Consider the following 19745-nt stretch of genomic DNA (forward strand, 5'->3'; position numbering starts at 1 on the left):
TCCAATCCCTGCTTTCTCAAGGCCATTTTTGACTAATGTCTCTTGGTTGTCAAGGATACAGTAAGGTCATTAAGACCGTCATCATGCTTATTTCCATATTATATTCCCTAAATGGCAGAGCTGGTGTCAGATTCCTGGAGATGTTGTACGGAAGAGAATAATAGGAGACTTGCAAATGCTTATGGAGGCACTAAAATATTCTGTGTGCTTTTCATACATTGAAAATTTCAAAAAGTCCAACTTTTGCTATTGCAAAAGATTTCAACAGGAAAATTCTCTAGAATCTAAATTCAAGCTAAGATTTATTTCCCAGAACTCAACTCCTACTTTCAGCTTATTTCAATCATATTCTTTTTATGCCCCCTTCTTCAACCCCAATGGGGAAACTGATCAAACGCATTCTACACATACCACTGAGCCCACAGATTCAGCCTCCCAGCTGCAGTACTAACCTCACAAATTCACAGACCATCTCCAGTTTCCAAAAGTGGAACAGCCTTCTGGACTAGAGGAATACCCTAGACACACCCACTATTCTCGGCTTGCCTGACTTTCATATCTCTGTCTTATAATCACTGACACCATTTTTCTGTTGAATCAGACTATTGGATAAAAAGGATTTCTGTTTAATAGAAAGAGCTTCCCTTTCGTGCTCTTCTATCTCCCGTGCCTCTGTACCACAATTTCATCTCCATAGTCAACACTGCTTTACATCAGTGGCCTGATTTCTCTCTTACGGCCCCCAGAGTCACAAGGCGGTAGGACATCATCAGGTTTTCAGCTGGAAAATAAACTGGCTTTATGTAGCCTGTGTGAGAAGAGTTTGGCAGATGAAAATTCAGAAATGCTGCCAATGAGGCAAATGTTTAATCTTGGAGAAAGCTCTTCACACGAACGCAGTTGACGTAGAGGAAAGGAAACCACAAAACAACAGGGCAATAACATTAAAGACTGGTTTACACACACCAAAAGAAGAGGAAATTCAGAGCCGACTTCCACATCCCTTCTTATAATTTATCACAACAGGATGAAATATGCAGCTGGTGTTTCCTCTATGAGACTGGAAAAAGAGCAGAAATTTCAAAATCAGATAAACACAAATGGAGTAAAATGTCTGGTTATTCTTTGCACCTTGATAGTTATCTTCCATTTAAGGTTCTCATAATACTTTTACAACAGTTAGTCTTCCCATTTCATAGCTGGGAAAAGTAAGATCCAGGCCAATAAAGTAATTCCTTCAAACACACTGAAAAGCAGAGACACAAAGTTAAATTGTAACAATTTTTTTTCATAAGTTGTTATAAAATTCCTTTTCTGGAGAGGATGCTTTCCTCAAAAAGAAATTAGGCTTTTGTTCTAAGTATTCAATCCATCAAATATGTCTATAAAATAGATTATTGCAACAACAATACATGTTTTAAACCAAATTTTATTTCATATGCAATACTTTGAAAATTATCTGATGACACTTCTTTCCCTTGACCACTTTACCTTCTAATTCCAAAGAATCAGTACATTTACAAGGCATAATCATATCTATATTCTGAGATTGATTTTTTATTCCTTTTAGTCAGACAAAAAAAATCATCAAATGTTGCCCTAAGTCCCTTATACAGAAAAATAGCTTAAGTAGTTCAGAGAAAATTCATATCTATTTAAACAAGGTATTACATGTATGTACATGTTGGGAATTGCATTTGATTTATTCTAATAATGTTTAAATTTCTACCTTGATAAATTGTGAGAGAGTTTCCTCCATCTACCCCAAGATCCTCTCTGTCCGTTTCTCTATTAAATGTGTCATCTGAATTTTTTGAAACAGTGCATCAAAAATTATACCCAGAGAAACTACACTGAAGTCAGAGTTTCTGAGATCCAAGTCTGGCTTGGAGAGAGATTTATCCAGACTGGCTACATGCAGCATAGCTAGAAGAGAATTTTGAAGCAATCAAAGAGGGAGCCAAGAGCCTGGCCATGAGACTGTGCCAAGTCTAATCTGAAGGGACAAACGAGACCTCTGAAGAGGAGAATGTGAAATAAAGTCAAAAGGCAAGAGGAAGGGGCACCTGGGTGGTTCAGTCCCATTAAGCATCTGCTTTCCACTCAAGTCATGATCCCAAGATCCTGGGATGGAGCTCTGAGTTAGCCTCCCTGCTCATTGGGGAGCCTACTTCCCCCTTTCCCTCTGCTCCTCCCCACACCTGTGCTCATGTGATCGTGCTCACCCTCCCTCTCTCTCTCCCTCTCTCTCAAATACATAAATAAAAACCTTTAAAAAGAAAAGGCAAGAGAAAGAGGACAAAAACCCTTCATTTGGAACAGGGCAAGCCAACGAAGAAGGGAACATGAGGATGAGAATATTGAAAAGATGTTGTCGTTCCCATTTTGGTGCAGCCAGGTGACTGAATGTGGCACATGCACACACAAACAAATACACACACACACACACACACACACACACACACGGCAAACAAACAAACAAACAAAAATAAATAAAAACCAGTCATTTGCCTTAAACAACAAATCAGTCCAAACACTCCTGAAAGAAAGTCAGATAAAGGTCAATAAATGTTCACATGGAAAAAAACTTTTTTAAAAAAAGATTTTATTTATTCATGAGAGACAGAGAGGCAGAGAAAGGGAGAAGCAGGCTCCATGTGGGGAGCCTGATGCGGGGCTCCATCTTGGGACCCTGGAATCACGACCTGAGCCAAAGGCAAATGCTCGACCACTGAGCCACTCCAGTGACCCGAAAAAAAAAAAAAAAAAAAAAAAACACTTTTTAAATTACTGCTGATTCTCCATGCAGAATAAAAGTATAATAAAGACCTTTTTAAAATAAGAAAACCATGAGCTCACCACCAGCAGACATGCATCAAAGGAATTCTGAAGAATGTTCAAAGGGCAAAAGGAAAGTGGTCCCAAATGGAAGATGAAGATACAAATAGGAATAAAGACCATTACAAAATGAGAGGTTGATTAAATGATTATTGACTGTATAAAAGAAGCAGAAGGGTGGGAGAGTTAAACTCAACCCTCAGAAAAACATGGGATGCAGGGAACAGGATAAAATCAAGGGAACTCTCAAGAAGGATGATGAAGAAACATTCTCAGGATGGTAGTAGCTACACTGGAGGGAGAGAGCAGTTAGTTTGGAACAATGTGATACAGGCCCCCGTTGAGGGCTTTGTCATGTATTTCCTTTTCATCATGAGTTGAGAATGCCCAGCAGAGCCAGCCCAGACTTTTATCTGAGTAAGTTATGGCTTTCCATTCCATGTGCCACAGCCTAAATCTGCTCGAGACACTCAGTTCACTTCCCAGAAATGTTCTGCTTCGATTTGCTCCTGAGAGCTAGAGGTAAGCTTAGAAGCACAGCAGCAATGGTTAGCATAGAAGCAAAAAAGAAAGAGCAACTTACTCCCTCACTAAATATTTTTTTCTATTAAACATCCAGAGCCTAGTTCGTAACACAGTCCTGCTTACTGGCCCAATTCCAAAATGCTAGCCCAGTGTTTTCCAGGATCCACTCAAAATCTTGCCCAAAGACTTCTCCAGATGGAAGAAGTTTACAAACTCTCAGGGAAGCTAAAGCCATATTATGATAATACAGTTCTGTTCACTCTCCTTTTCCCAGAATCATCTATCTCAATATGGTAATATTATCCTTTCCCTACACAGCTAGGTTCGTGCTTGCTACCATTTTCCACTAGTAAGCAGTATATTGTGTAGGGATACCATATATAACTGGTAAATCCATAAAGAAGCATAAGAGAATAACAATTTTTAAAAAGCAGTATAATGGTTACCTCCGGGAAGCAGGGAAATGATATAGCTGGGGAGGGGATCATAAAGGCTTTTAATGTCCTGGCAATAGTTTTATTTCTTGATCTGGGTGATGAATAGTCATGCTCATTTTAATATAAATCTTTACATTGCTCCTATCAATTCTGTACACAGCCAAAAATAAAGGAAGAAAAGTCATGTGGGTCTGTATACCTCCGTTTCCCTCTCATCAACCCAAACTCACAGTACCCAGTATTTCCCCGCCCTTCTCTGGAACTCTGCCACCACGGTGGTCTAAATCACCCCCATCTCCTGCCTGGAATATGAAAGTTTCCTAATTTGTCTCTCTGCTTCTACCCCTGGCCCTCTACATTTGTGTTTTTCACACAAAAGCCTGAGTGATCTTTTTAAAGCCTGAGTCGGATCTTGTCACTGCTACCGGAAACCTCCAGAGCTCCTACTCAACTCATAGAAAATCATGGGCTGCAAGGCCCTAAATGACCTGACTCTCTGTTTTCACCTCTTCCATCTCCAGTCACACTGGCTTCCTTGTCACTCCTGAATGAACTCAGTACAAAAGCTGTTTTTTTTTTCTGTTTTTTTTTTAATTTAAATTCAATTTGCCAACATATAGTATAACAGCATATAGCTCATCCCATCAAGTGCCCTCCTCAACGCCCGACATGCAGTTACCCCATCCTCCCACCGACCTTCCCTTCTGCAACCCTTTTTCCCAGAGTTAGGGGTCTTTCATGGTTTGTCTTCCTCTCTAATTTTTCCCCACTCAGTTTCCTCCCCTTCCTTCTGGTCCCTTTCACTATTTCTTATATTCCACGTAAATATAAGTATATTACGTAAATTATAAGTAATTATAAGTAAAACCATATAATTGTCTTTCTCCTATTGACTTATTTCACTCAGCATAATACCCTCCAGTTCCATCTACATCAATGTAAATGGTAGATATTCATCTTTCCTGATGGCTGAGGAATATTCCATTGCATATATAAACCACATCTTCTTTACCCATTCATCTGCCGAAGGACATCGTGGCTCCTTCCAGTTTGGCTATTGTGGACATTGCTGCTGTGAACATTGGGGTGCGCGTGGGTCCTGTCGTTTCACTGCATCTGTATCATTGGTAGTGCAATTGCTGGGTCATAGGGTAGCTCTATTTTTTAAAAAGCTGGCTTTTTCATCTCAAGATATCCAAATAGCTTACTTTTCTCTTTATTCAAATAGACATCTGATCCATCCCTTCTTGTCAGGGAGGCTTTCCCTAACCATGTATTCTTTTTAAATATTATTCCCCTGACTTGCTTTTTCTTCTTAGAACTAATTAATAGGGGAACCATGTATTTATTTGCTTGTTTCTTTAATATCTTCCTTTCATAACTAGAATGTAAGCTCCATAAGACCAGAAATTTAATCAGTTTTTTTCACTGTTGAATGATGTCTGGTAACACAGGAGTCTCTTCAATATTTGTTGAACAAATGAAGGATATTCCTTTATTTATCCACCTTTAATCTCAGCCACATTTTCCAACAAGTCCTAATTTTACTTTCTTTTCTTTCTTTATTCTTTTCTTTCTTTCACGCTTTTTTTAAAATTGATCAGAGACCTTGATTATGGTCCTCATCATTCATCAAGCAGCCTATACAAATCATTTTCTTTTCCTCTGCCTCAAACAGCAGCGATAGCATCCAAGCCTGAAAAGGAAGACACAACTAGTGGAAGACCTTGTAGAGAAAAGCTAACAGGTGAGATCTCTACTTATCCCAGCTTAGGTGAAGGTAGAACAGGAAAAGTACATAAGTACAATATTCCAATGTTCTTCAAAGCTGAGGCCTGCAGGGCAGTAGCTAGCTAAAGGATGCAGGTGAAGGCTCACAAAACTGTCCAACTCAGCCATCAACCCAAAGTCCCTTCCAGAAACGCAAATTCATCCACAGCTTCTATTGCATTATCCAAACCTCTCCTCTGGAGGGTTTTCCTCGTTGCTTGTTGAACACAGCAGCAAGCACCTTTTGCAATGGTCTCTGAGGTTTGTGCCAGAGTGAAGATGGCTTTCTGTCCCTTAAGGATCACATCGGGGTCCGCCCAGCCAAGGCCTTCACTCCTGACAGAGGCAGCTTCCAGCTACATGCCTGGGCACACCCATCCCTTGGGACTTGGAGCTGCAGTGCTGCCGCCTTCCCCGTGGGCCCTCCTCCTCCCAAGGCCTCCCACTTCCAGACCACTGCCATCTGGCTGGAGTGTGCTGCATGGGGCTGCCCTTTATTGGACTTTCTTATTGTCCACTCAGGTTCTTAACAAATGATCACTGGAAGCCGACTGATGGCATGTCAAATAAATCACTTGGGCTAAAATTACAAGTTCACAAAAGCAAGAGACTATAAAGATACTGGTGAGCTTTGAAAAACCCAGATCTGGATTATGTGCTTAAGAATCAAAATAAACAGAGCATAACAAATATAATTGGAGAAAATAAATACAACTATGAGTCATGCATGAAATGTGTAACTGACTTTAGTTTAAATCCACACCTCTAAGGAAAGGGGTCATTTAAATTACAGACTAGGAAAAGGCATACCCTCCAATGTACTCAGCCAATAACTGTATTCAAGTGACTCTGAAAATAAACAGGAAGAAGGAGAGGAAGGGTGTTTAAGATTTAAATTGCAACAAATTTTAATGCATTTTATGGATATTATAGACTATTGAAAACAAAGTTAATTTTTTTAAAGATTTTATTTTATTTATTCATGAGAGACAGACAGAGAGAGAGAGAGAGACAGGCAGAGGGAGAAACAGGCTCCCTGCAGGGAGCCCAACGTGGAACTCAATCCCAAGACTCCAGGACCACGCCCTGGGCCGAAGGCGGGCGCTAAATGGCTGAGCCACCCAGGGATCCAACAAAGTTAATTTTAAGAAAGGACTTGCATTCATATTGGGAAAAAACTCAAAGTTAATGCTACTCCAAAATTTATTGCTAGATCTGTTTTCTTTATTTCTGTCTTTTTCCCCCAGTAGAAAAGTTCATCCCTAAATTTGAATTAGTTGGCTTCTGCTAGACCAAAGATGTTACTTCTTATGTTCTATTGAAGTCAGACAAGCAACCAAAAATGATACCATTTACTCATGTCAACAGGTGACAACAGGTGACAACTTTTTTTAAGATTCAAATATTTCTTAACAAAATACAACTGGATTGCAAGAGCCAATTAAAACCTTTACTTTTCCATTACACTCCATCATTTTGCCATAGGTTAGTTTTCCATTACATTCCATTATTACTTTCCCATTACATTCCATTATTTTGACATAGGTTAGTCTGAACTTTGTCTTTTCGTTAGTGTTTTTAAAAATCAGATTTTCCCATTCAGAACATAAAATTCATTACCATCATTTAGCCATATTTCTTCCCCCATGACATTTTTGTATAGGATTTTTTTTTAATATTGACATATGAAATTTTCTGTTTTAGGAAAACTAGACAAATAATTTTTCACCTATGCTTTTATACTGAAGATAATTTTTAGGGTTAGTAATAAGGTAATATACATATACCTTTTTAAAAACAGCTCCAGGCTACTACTGGGCTCTAGTAGAGATGACCGTCTGATTGTGAGTCAACAGACTTTAATTCTAATCCTGCCTCTAGCAATAAAACTAGTAGCTCTATCACTTTGGAAAGTCATTTAGTCTTTGTGTATCTCAGTTTTTTCTCATCTGTAAGAGGGCTAGATAAGGACTAAGATAGGCATCATCTTTAAAATTACATGAGTCTATATATAGTTGTTTTGTCTGCCATGGTTTGATGCATTCCTAATCTGAATCTGTACAATTATAAATATATATGCCCCTAACAACAAAGCCCAAAATATATGGAGCAAAAACTATCAGTACTGAAGGAAGAAATTCAGCAATAATAGTTGTAGGTTTAATTATTCCACTTTCAAAAAAGGATAGAACAACTAGACAGAGGATCAATAAGGAAATAGAAGGCTTAAATAATATTTTGGACCAACTAGACATAACGTATCTAGAAAACACTCTATCTAATGATAGAACATACATTCTTCTCAAGTGCAGAAGGAACATTCTCCAGAATGGACCATGTATTAAGTCATAAAGCAAGTCTCAATAAATGTAAAGGGTTGCAATTATACAAATATGTTCTCTGGCCATAAGGAAGTAAATTAGAAATAACAACAAAAGGAAATTTGGCAGATTTACAAATATGTTGGAATTATAAGTATGTGGCAATTATAGCATACTCTCAATCCTTTTCAAAACCTTAGCTGCCCTTTTTTGAAGAAATTGACAAGCTAAAACTCATAATAGCCAAACAATCTTGAAAAAGTATAACAAAGTTGGAGGACTCATACTTTCCAATTACAAAGTTATGAGCTCACCACACACTATAGTAATGAAGACTTTATGGTATTGATATAAGGATAAACATATAGATCAATAGAATAGAGGAAAGAGCCCAGAGATGAACCTAATATTTATGCTCAACTGATTTTGACAAGGGTGCCAGGATCATGGGGGAAAGAAAAGGCTTTCGAACAAATGGTACTGGACAACTGGATATCCACACTTAAAAGAATGAAGTTGGATTCCTATCTCACACCACATACAAAAATTAATTCAGAATGGATCAAAGGCCCAAATGGAAGAACTAAAATCATTAAAATCTTAAAAGAAAATAGGGGACTAAGTCTTCATGTCCTTGGGTTAAACAATGGTTTCCTAGATATGACACCAAAAGCACAAGTAACCAAAGAAAGAAATAGACAAACTGGATTTCATCAAAATTTAGAAATTTTTCCTTCAAAAAATACTATCAAAAAGTGAAAAGATAAACAACAAGATGGGAGGAAATGTTTACAAATCATATATCTGAAAGTGTTCCATTTTCTAAAATATATAAATAACTCTCACCACTCAATAATACAAGACAACCCAACTAATAAATGAGAATGGATTTGAATAGACAATTCTCCAAAGAATACACACAAATGACCAATAAGCACATGAAAGTTTGCTCAATATCTTTAGTCATCAGATAAATGTAAATAAAAACCACTGAGATAGTACTTCACAACCACCAGATGGTTATAATCAAAAGACAGATAATAACAAATGTTGATGATGTGGAGAAATTGGAACTCAAGCACTGGTGGTGGGAATGTAAAAGTCACTTTAGAAAACTATTTTGCAGTTCCTCAACAAGTCAAACAAAGAGGTGTCATATGACCCTACAACTCTATACCTATGCACATATACCCAAGAGAACTGAAAACATGTTCATACAAAAACACATACATGGATGTTCACTACAGCATTACTTACAATAACCAAAAAGTGAAAACAACACAAATGCCCATCAACTAGTGGAAGGTTAAACAAAATATGATACATCCATAGAATAGATATGTTACTCAGTCATAAAAAGGAATGAAGTACTATTATAAGCTACAACATGGGTAAACCTTGAAAGAAGCCAGTCACAAAAGTCATAGATTGTATAATTCCATTTAGATGAAATGTCCAGAACAGGCAAATCTGTGGTGGTGCTTAGTAGGTAGTGGTTGCTGAGGGCTGAGTGAGGACAGAAAATGCGGGATGACTGCTAATAGATATGGGATGTCTTTTGAGAAGAATGAAAATGTCCTGGAATCAGATAGTAGTAATAGTTGTACAACCTTCTGAATATACTTGGAACTACTAAACTGTACACCTTGAAAAGGGGAATTTCACGATACATAAAATAAACTTCAGTTTAAAAAAAATCCAGAGCTGCAGAGTAACATGTTGTATAAAATCCACTATATTCTGGGGTGTACTCTGCTGTGTTACATGCAGAGTGGCGGTAAAGCAAAAGAGGATAGAGTGGCGGAGGTATATTGCTAGAAAATGAACAACATGAATATTTTTTCCTCCCAGCAGAAAAGTTTTCATACACCCATGGTAAGGAGGTTAGTGACTATATCCAGAACTGATGTAGACCAGAAAACGAAGTGTCTAGTACTTAGATACGCTTTTTTGTAGTTTTAAGACCAAGAAATGCAAGGAGTTTCAATTCCTAGATCATACTTTTTATTGAGCAAACAAATGTCATGGAATAGTTATATTTAACTTAAAATCTGTGCCCCTCCTCACTCAGGTCCTTCAGCCAAAGATGTGCTGTGGTATTTTCCCCTGTCCTAGTTACCATGTCTTTTTAAGCTGAGAAAAAAGCATGTCACCTAAAAAGAGAAAGTTTAAAAAGACTTTATATTTGAAAAGTCTCTGCTTTGATTTAAAAAAAATAAAACTTCCAATAGCTTTGTACTTTTTACTATAAAGAAAATACATACCATTTCAGGTTAGTAGTTACCTCCAGAAAGAAAGGGAGAGAGAAACAAGGGGCGGGGGACAGGGGTTGAGGTGTGGCGCTGTATCTTCAACATTGTGCTAAAGCAAAGTATTTGCATTTGTTTAATTTTAGTGACAGACACATGGGCATCTGTTATTTTAGCTTTTGAGCTTTTCAATATTTTTGAAATATTTTTAAAATAGTATAAAATTAAAACATTTAAAAACTTTAAATTATTTGATATTAAAACATGATATATTCATTACTAATATTTTCTCATCATGAACACACTTTATGCTTTTTTTAAAAATATTTCATTTAAATTCAATTTGCCAACATATAGTAAGACACACAGTGCTCATCTCATCGTGTGTCTTCCTCAGTGCCTGTCACCCAGTCACCCCATCCCCCCACCCACCTCCCCTTCTGCAACCCTTTATTTGTTTCCCAGAGTTAGGAGTCTCTCATGGTTTGTCTTCCTCTCTAATTTTTCCCCACTCAGTTTCTCTCCTTCCCTTATGGTCCCTACCACTGTTTCTTGATTTCACACATAAGTGAAACCATAAGATAATCGTCTTTCTCTGATTGACTTCTTTCACTCAGTGTAATACCCTCCAGTTTCATCCACATGAATGGTAGGTATTCATCTAAATGGTAGGTATTCATCCTTTTTGATGGCTGAGTAACATCCCATTGTATACATAGACCATATCTTCTTTATCCATCCGTCTGTCGAAGGAGATCATGGCTCCTTCCACAGTTTGGGTATTGTGGACATCGCTGCTGTGAACATTGGAGTGCAGGTGTCCCAGTGTTTCACTGCATCTGTATCTTTGGGGTAAATACCCAGTAGTGCAATTGCTGGGTCATAGGGTAGCTCTATTTTTACTTCTTGAGGAACCTCCACACAGTTTTCCAGAGTGGCTGCACCAGTTCACATTCCCACCAACAGTGCAAGAGGGTTCCCCTTTCTCCACATCCTCTCCAACATCTGTTGTTTCCTGTCTTGTTAATTTTCACCATTCTCACTGGGGTGAGGTGGTATCTCATTGTGGTTTTGATTTGTATTTCCCTGATGGCACATGATGTGGAGCATTTTTTCATGTGCTCGTTGGCCATGTGCAGGTCTTCTATGGAGAAAGTCTGTTCATGTCTTCTGCCCATTTCATGACTGGATTATTTGTTTCTTGGGTGTTGAGTTTGATAAGTTCTTTATAGATGTTGGATACTAGCCCTTTATCTGATATGTCATTTGCAAATATCTTCTCCCTTTCTGTAGGTTGTCTTTTACATTTTACGCTTTTAAAATTAAATTAAAATTTTAATTTTATTTTTTTCATCATGAAAGTGTAATTTTTAATACCCATCACCTGTTTCTCACATCCCCCTACCCACCTCCCTTCTGGCAACCATCAGTTTGTTCTCTATAGTTAAGAGTCCATTTCTTGGTTTCTCTCTCTCTCTCTTTTCCCCCTTTCATTATGTTTTTTTTCTTAAATTCCATATATGAGTAAAAGCACATGGTATTTGTCTTTCACTGACTAATTTATTTCACTTAGCATCATTATCTAGCTCTATCCATGTTGTTCCAATAGCGAGATGTCATTCTTTTTTATGGGTGAATAATATTTATATACTTATAAATATAATATGTATATATGAGTTTATATGAAATGTCTGTTCATGTCTTCTGCCCACTTTTTAATTCGATTATTTATTTTTTTGGATATTGAGTTGTATTAGTTCTTTGTATATTTTGGATACTAACCCTTTATTGGATATGACATTTGCAAATAGTATTTCTCATTTAGCAGATTGCGTTTTTGTTTTGTTGATCATTTTCTTCATTCTACAGAAACTTTTTATTTTGACATAATATTATGAAAACCTATATACCAACAAATTGGACAACTTAGAAGAAATGGATAAATTCCTAGAAAGATATAACCTACCAAAACTAAAGCAGGAAGAAATAGAAAATTTGAACAGACCCACTACCAGCCATGAAATTGAATCAGTAAACAAAAAAATCCCAAAAAACAAAAGTCCAGAACCAGATGGCTTCTACCAACCAGGCTAATTCTACCAAACACTGAAAGAAGAGTTAATACTCATTCTTCTCAAACTATTCCAAAAAACACAAGAAGAAGGAAAACTTCCAAATTCATTCTATGAGGCCAGTATCACCCTGATACCAAAACTAGATAAAGACACCACAAAAAAAGAGAACTACATGCCAATATCTCTCATGAATATAGATGCAAAAATTCTCAACAAAATATTAGCAAACTGAACCCAACAATATATTTTAAAAACCATGCACCATGATCAAGTGTGATTTATTCCCAGGATGCAAGAGTTGCTCAATATTCACAAAATAATTAACATGATACATCACATCAATAAAGAAAAGAATAAAAAATTACATAATCATTGCAATAGACACAGAAAAAGCATTTGACAAAGTACGAAAACATTCATGATAAAAATCAACTGCAAGTAGGTCTAGAGGGAATATACCTCAACCTAATAAAGATCATATATGAAAAACCCACAGCTAACATCATACTCAATGGTGAAAATTGAGAGCTTCTCCCCTAAGGTCAGGAACAAGACAAGGATGTCTACTTTCACTGCTATTACAAAACATAGTACTAGAAGTCCTAGCCATAGCAATTGGACAACATAAAGAAATATAAGGCATCCACATTAGTAAGGAAGAAGTAAAACTCTCACTACATGCAAATGACATGATACTATATATAGAAAACCCTAAAGCCTCCACCAAAATACTACTAGAATGAATGATAAATGAATTCAGTAAATTCATAGGACACAAAATCAATGTACAAAATCAATCTGTGGCATTCCTATACTCTAATAATGAAGCAGTAAAATGTGAAATCAAGAAAACAATACCATTTACAATTGCACCAAAACCAATAAAATATCTAGTAATAAACTTAATCAAAGAGGTGAGACCTGTGATCTGAAAACAGTGAAAGAAATTCAAGACGATGCAAAGAAACAGAAAGACATTCCATGCTCTTAAGTTAGAAGAACAAATATTTTTTAACTGTCTGTACTACCCAAAGTAATCTATAGATTTAATGCAATCCCTATTTTAATACCAACAGCATTTTCCACAGAACTAGAATAATCCTAAAATGCGAATGGAACCACAAAAGACCTCAATTAGCCAAAACCATTTTATAGAAAAATAAAACAAAACAAAAATCACAACTGCAGACTTCAAGTTATATTACAAAGCAGTAATGGTACAGGCATAAAAATAGACATACAGACCAATGGAATAGAACCAAAAACCCAGAAATAAACTCACAATTATAGGTCAGTTAATCTTCAACAAAGGAGGAATGAATATCCGACAGGAAAGGACAGTCTCTTCAATGAAAGGTGTTGGGAGAACTGAACGGCCACATGCAAAAGAATGAAACTGGACCACTTGCCTCTGCCATATACAAAAAATAAACTCAAAATGGATTAAAGATCAAAATGTGAGACCTGAAACCATAAAGATCCTTGAAGAGAGCACGCGAAGTATCTCGCTGCCAACAGCCATAGCAACATTCTTCTAGATACGTCACCTGAGGCAAGGGAAATGAAAATAAAAAATAAACTATTGGGAAGGCTTTATTTTATTTTAAAAAATGTTCTTAGTGTAATTAGTAATTACTAAGTATGACTATAAGCAGGCAGACAGTCCTTCAAAATACATTCAATGAGTCATGAAACATTTTTTCAGGACCTACCACGGCACCATGTGCCAAGTGCTACGAAACAAAACGTTCATGAGACAGAGATAAATAAGACGATGTCTGTGTCCTCAAGAAGCTCTTGGCCTCGTGGCTAATTCAGACCAGTAAGTGAATCATCCCAATATAATTTAGTAATGGCTATGAGAGATAAATGCACAGGAAGGCAGTAAAAAAACAAAATCGGTCACATGTACTCCTTGATTTTCCCTGATGAGTGAACACTGGATACACGAACCATGTGGGGAAGGGAAGGAGAAGACAGCAAAAAAGTTTATTTTATCTAGCATAGGGACACAACCCACTGAAGGTAGGCCACAAGACGTATAATTTTTCCCTCTGTAATTTTTAATACTTAATTTTATACAGTTATTTCCTTCAAAATCACTTACCCAACCATGACCTTTCTGCATGCGTGCACTTGGGAGACTTTTGTGGCTAACATGTATTTTTTACCACATGGAAGTCATTGTGCCTAGACTACTTCATTAAGTCTTCATAACGTCTCTGGGAGATGGGTGCTGTTATCATTCCCATTTTACGGAGGAGACGAATAACTAGGATACTTAGAGAAACTAGAAAATTTGTCTGAGTTTGCAATTCCAATTAAGCAGAGCCTTTTAACCATCTGTTCATGCTACATCAATGTCAGTTATATAAGGGGTAAATAAAGGATCCATGGAACCCTCTGTTAGGACAGAGAATATTTTCATCATGATGTTTGAGATTCCAACCAATTTTTAAGATGAAAAAAGTCCTTGAAATTATTTGGCTTATATCTTAGTAACAGAGTGCTTGTATGTTTAATCTTTAACTCTGCAAAGTGTGCAAAGAGAAACCAATCTAATAGCATTCGTTTTCCATGATCGAACAACTGGATTTGGTTCTGGTCGATTAAAAGGGCCTGCCCAGGACTCTCAACAGGATGGTGATTGATGTTAAGAGAGAGTCTTTATTGAGACCTACTGGCTGCTTTAAAAAGAAAACCCACAAGGATCCCATTCCTTAGTGCTGTTTGGACTAGGGGGACACAGTGCCATTGGCAACCAGCAGGGTGTTAGGGGAAAAACAAAAAGAAAGGCGTGTATTGTTTAATAGAGATCAGCTGCTCAAGAGACACTTATCAGAACAGCTTTGTTCCCAAGGCTGGGAAGATCTGCCACAGACTCACCAAACAACAAGAAAGACAAGCAGCATCGCACAGATGAAAAACACATCAGAAACTACCCGGGAGCCCAAGAGCCTCGGGAGATGGCTCCAGAGCCGAGGAGGAGTGCAGAAAGGATGATTGTCCGCACAGCTCTCCAACGTTGCCTGATGCCAGACTCCTGGGACAAGGGGGGCTGAAGCTTCGGGGCTGCCAAAAGACACAGAGCTGTTGCCATTTAATGAGGCCTGAAAGAAAGGGCTGCGTGGCTGTATTTTTACTGTTTTAATGGGTTTTAGCTCAGGTCTGGGCTAAGTGGGCTCCCGCCTTTCTCAGTGACCCAACCACCCAACGGACGGCTTGCTCACCCATGGGGACCCTTCCCATCCCATCGAGTGTGAGAACAAATTTGGTTGATTCTCCTCCACAGGGATCTTGGCAATCACACAGCAGGTTGTGCCTCCCACAGGAAAGCATTTCCTTGTATTCCAGTGACCTTTGCTTCGACCCCTTGCTTCCACCTCTGCTTGCCTTCCTCAGACGCTGTGTTACATGTGACATTGCTTTGTGGGCTCGGGAGACATCCTTTATTTGACTGAGGTTGTGGGTCACTCTGATGCCAGTGACAGTCCTCAAAGAGGCCAGGCCAAGGCTGAGGGGGCCTCCAACTCCCTGCCAATTCACTTCATTGGAAACAGTGCATAAAGCGGAAATCCTAACTGGGTGTCCTGGCTTTGAAGCTTACTTCGTTTCTCTCTTTTCCCGTTCATGAGAATACAAATTACGCAGAAGGCTAATTTGGCTGGTTTCAGAAGGCAACATTCAAATGGTAAAGTAGCCAAACAAGGTGACCTACCTATTCACAGGGACAATTCCACAACTATAAAAAGCACAAAAGCGCTCTGTCTAAAAATGCATTTGGGATTGTAAGTTAAAAAGTTGAACTAAATATTTACTTTCCATTCTCTATTTAAAATGTTGAAACCTACACTGACCTAACTAGGGTCAGAATTCTAGGTTCTTCATTTGTATGGTAAGGCCACAGTTCAGAAAAATGACGCTTTGTATATTGAACAATCTCAGAGAAAATAAGCCCCCAAGTTTGGGGTTTCTTATAAAGACAGCTCTTCTGTAATGGCTTAGGATTCCATGTGGTTGTGATATTTCCAGAATGAAGGACTAAGTCAATCCTGATGAAATTTTGAAAGATGCCACCACGTCTAAATGTTTCAAAGCCAACACTTCAACTGCTAAATCATTCCCTCTGTTTTAAAGGAGTGATTATTTGATTGGCCGGGGATGGAGAGAAACCCTTCACCAGTAATGCAGATGGGCACATCATCTCCATGATTACATATGAAAGAGGATCGGATCTGGGGAAAACCCCGTGATTCACTCAGACACACAAATCATCCAAAGGAGGGGGTTACCTCATTTTCTCTTGAACTCTAGTAGGAAATTTCCCATGCCATAATTGTATTTGTTATAGTGCAATGATCAAAGTCAATAAATTCCTCCATCCATCCCCAGTCAGGGAAACCATATGGCTTTACTAGGAGAGTCCCATGTAAGGCCGGTTTGTCATATACATGATTGAATACCCATGGGGAAAAGGAACTCTGAATAGAGGAAAAGCATTTAAGACCAAAAGCATGAACTCCGAGAGACACACGGATACATACTCTACTTCTTAAGATCTAAAGTGGCAGGTCTATAAAGAAAACATACTGCAATATTGATCATGAAAAAAAAAAAAGAGGACAGATTCCTGAAAACAATAGGTGATTTCACTCCACAGCTGTGCACATAGAACCACTGAGGTCTAGGCCAGAAGTCAGCGGTTCTAGAAGGCAAGTGTGTCCATTCTGAAATCTATTGATTATCAGACAGTCTTACTTTCCAGTGGTCCCTTTGGTTACAAGGAAACTGTTATCATTTAGTAAAAAAAAAAAAAAAAAAAAAAAAAAAAACAAGGAGGTAGCATTTTCTTCTTTTTCAGATTGGGTGAAGACTATTAGAAAACTTGGTAATTCCTAGAACTGGTACAGACACAAAGAAATAGATACTGTTGGAGTAAGAGTTTGGAAATGCCATTTGACCATATTCAGCAAAAATTTTAATTTGCCAAAAAAGATAAATAAAATCAAAACAAAATTTTAATTTTCCTGAACAATGGCCCCACAATTACGTGGCTAGGAATTCATCTTCCAGAACAGGCACAAGATACAAAACATGTGCCCATGAAAGTCCATTGTAGCCTTTTTTATTTTAGCGTTATCAGTAAAGAAATCTGAATAGCTAACAGTCAGAAATGACTAAATGAATTTAGAGTAATCCATTCAATAGAAGAGTAAGAAGAAATAATAAGATAAATCTATTTCAGTGTCCAAGACTTTTTTTAAAAGTCATAGAATATGAGTCTTCATGGAATGAAACGAAGGGAGAAAGAGAAGAGAAGAGAAGAGAAGAGAAGAGAAGAGAAGAGAAGAGAAGAGAAGAGAAGAGAAGAGAAGAGAAACATATTTAGGAATACGCCCCAGGAAGTAGTAATTTGAAGAAAGAACTTTTACTTTTTCATCTTAGACCCTTTTGTTCTATGTGATATTTTTTCTTTTCAATAAGCATGTAAACATATAATTTTTTTAAACTAACAAAACAGATTAACTGCAGCTCAAATTTTTCTTTTCCCTAATGAAATATTACTAAAGTACAATTTATATATAATAAAATTCACTTACTTTAAGTGAATAATTCAAAGAGTTATGACAAAGTATACAGTCCTGTAACCACCATCATAATCATGATACAGGATATTTCCATCACTCCTAAAACTTGTTCCTACCCCTTTGCTACTAATTCCATAACCCTATCCCTGGGTCCTGGCAACCACCGATCTGTGTTCTATCACTAAGCTTCGCTTTTTCTCAAATTTCATATAAATATATAACAAAATCATAAAGCAAAATCATATAAAATTTTGCACCTGGCTTTTTTTACTTAGCATAATGCTTTTAAGATTCATCTATGTTGTTGTATGTATGAGTAGTCTGCTCCTTTTTACTGGTGAGTAATACTTCATTCTGCGGATACACCACAATTTGTAAATCTATTCACCGACTGATAGACATTTGGGTTCATTCGATTGTTGACTATTACAAATAAAGCTATTCTGAGTATTCAAGTACAGATCTTTCTGTGGACATTTGTTTTCATTTTTCCTTGATAAGTACCTAGGAGTGGAATTACTGTGAAATATGTTTTTCATTGATTTTTCTCTATTTTCCTCTTTTTTTCTTTCATTTATTTCTGCTTTAATCTTTATTATTTCCTTCCTCTGCTTACTCTGTGTTTAATTTTCTCATCTTTTTCTAGTTTCTTAAGGTGGAAGCTTAGATCATGGATTTGAGAACTTTCTCCCATCCATAATAGAAATTAATGCCTTAAGTTTCCATTTAAGCACTGTCTTCACTGCATCCCACATGTGTTGGTATACTGTGTCTTTATTTTATTTTATTTTTTTTAGTTCAAAATAATTTCTAGCTTTCTTTGTAATTTTTTCCTTGACCATATTTTGTTTATTTTTAATTGTGTTGTTTAATTTCCAAATATGAAGATCCCCAAATAGATATCCTTCTTGTATTGATTTCTAATTTAAAGCCATTATGATGACAGAACATACTTTGTATAATTTCAATGTTTTTTTTTAATTTACTGAGATTTGGTTTATGGCTCAGAATATGGTCTACCTTGGTGAATATTCCACATGCACTTGAAAGGAATATTTACTCTGCTATTGTTGAGGGAATTGTTCTATAAGTATCAGGTCAATGTGGCTGATAGTGTTGTTTAGTCTTTTCCTCGCTAATTTTTCAGTCTACCAAAAAAAAGAACTATTAAAATCTCCAACTATAATTGTGAGTTTGTCTTGTTCCCTTTAATTTCTATCAGATTCACTTCCTATATTTTGAAATTCCTTTATCACATGCATTAACACTTAAGCTTGTCAAGTCCTCTTGATGGACTTACCTCTTCATTATTAAGAAATGTCCCTGTTTATCCTGATATATTACTTATTCTGAAATTTACTTTGATACTAATATAGCAACTCCAACTTTCTTTTGATGAGTGTTTGCATAGAGTAGCTTCTTATTTCCTTTTATGTTTATATCATCTGTGTTTCTCTCTCTTATATATACATTTATAAAGATCCTACTTACGTATTTGAGAAAGAGAGAGAGACTGAGAGCACAAGCAGAAGGAGAGGCTGACTTCACACTGAGCAGAGCCCAATGCGGGGCTCGATCCCACGACCCTGGGAGCATGACCTGAGCCAAGATCAAGAGTTATGCTTAGCCGACTGAGCCACCCAGGCACCCCATCTGTATCTTTATATTTAAAGTAGGTTTCTTATAAAGGCCATATAGTTGAGTCTTACTTTTTTTAATCCAAGATGACAATATTTGACTTTTAATTGGAATATTTAGACATACACTGTATAATATGGTAGACATTGGCCATATGTGGCTACTGAGCACTTGAAATCTAGCTACCGTAAATTGACATGAGCTTTAAGTATAAAATACACACAAGATAGAAGAATCTTATATGAAAACAAAATAGAGAATATCTTAATATTTATCTAATTACATATTGAAATGACAATGTTTT

At 37.0% G+C, this 19745-nt stretch overlaps 2 long non-coding RNA genes and 1 pseudogene across 3 annotated transcripts in view; 1 reads left to right on the top strand and 2 right to left on the bottom strand.

The window, feature by feature from the left end:
* The window catches only part of LOC140637022 (uncharacterized), a 105892-nt gene that overhangs the window by 43521 nt on the left and 42626 nt on the right, over positions 1-19745 (bottom strand). The window contains exon 3 of one of the 2 annotated variants that reach the window (XR_012034271.1): positions 994-5496. The exons of the other annotated variant lie outside the window; for it this stretch is intronic. This is a non-coding gene — a long non-coding RNA (uncharacterized lncRNA). Of the gene's footprint in view, positions 1-993; positions 5497-19745 lie in introns of those variants that run through there. 2 annotated transcript variants of the gene reach the window in all.
* The window catches only part of LOC140637019 (uncharacterized), a 49894-nt gene that overhangs the window by 18391 nt on the left and 11758 nt on the right, over positions 1-19745 (top strand). The window lies entirely within an intron of this gene.
* Positions 5699-6053, bottom strand: LOC140608615 (DNA polymerase epsilon subunit 4 pseudogene; annotated as a pseudogene).

This window comes from Canis lupus, chromosome 1, assembly GCF_048164855.1.
Source record: "Canis lupus baileyi chromosome 1, mCanLup2.hap1, whole genome shotgun sequence".
NCBI classification, from domain to species: domain Eukaryota; kingdom Metazoa; phylum Chordata; class Mammalia; order Carnivora; family Canidae; genus Canis; species Canis lupus.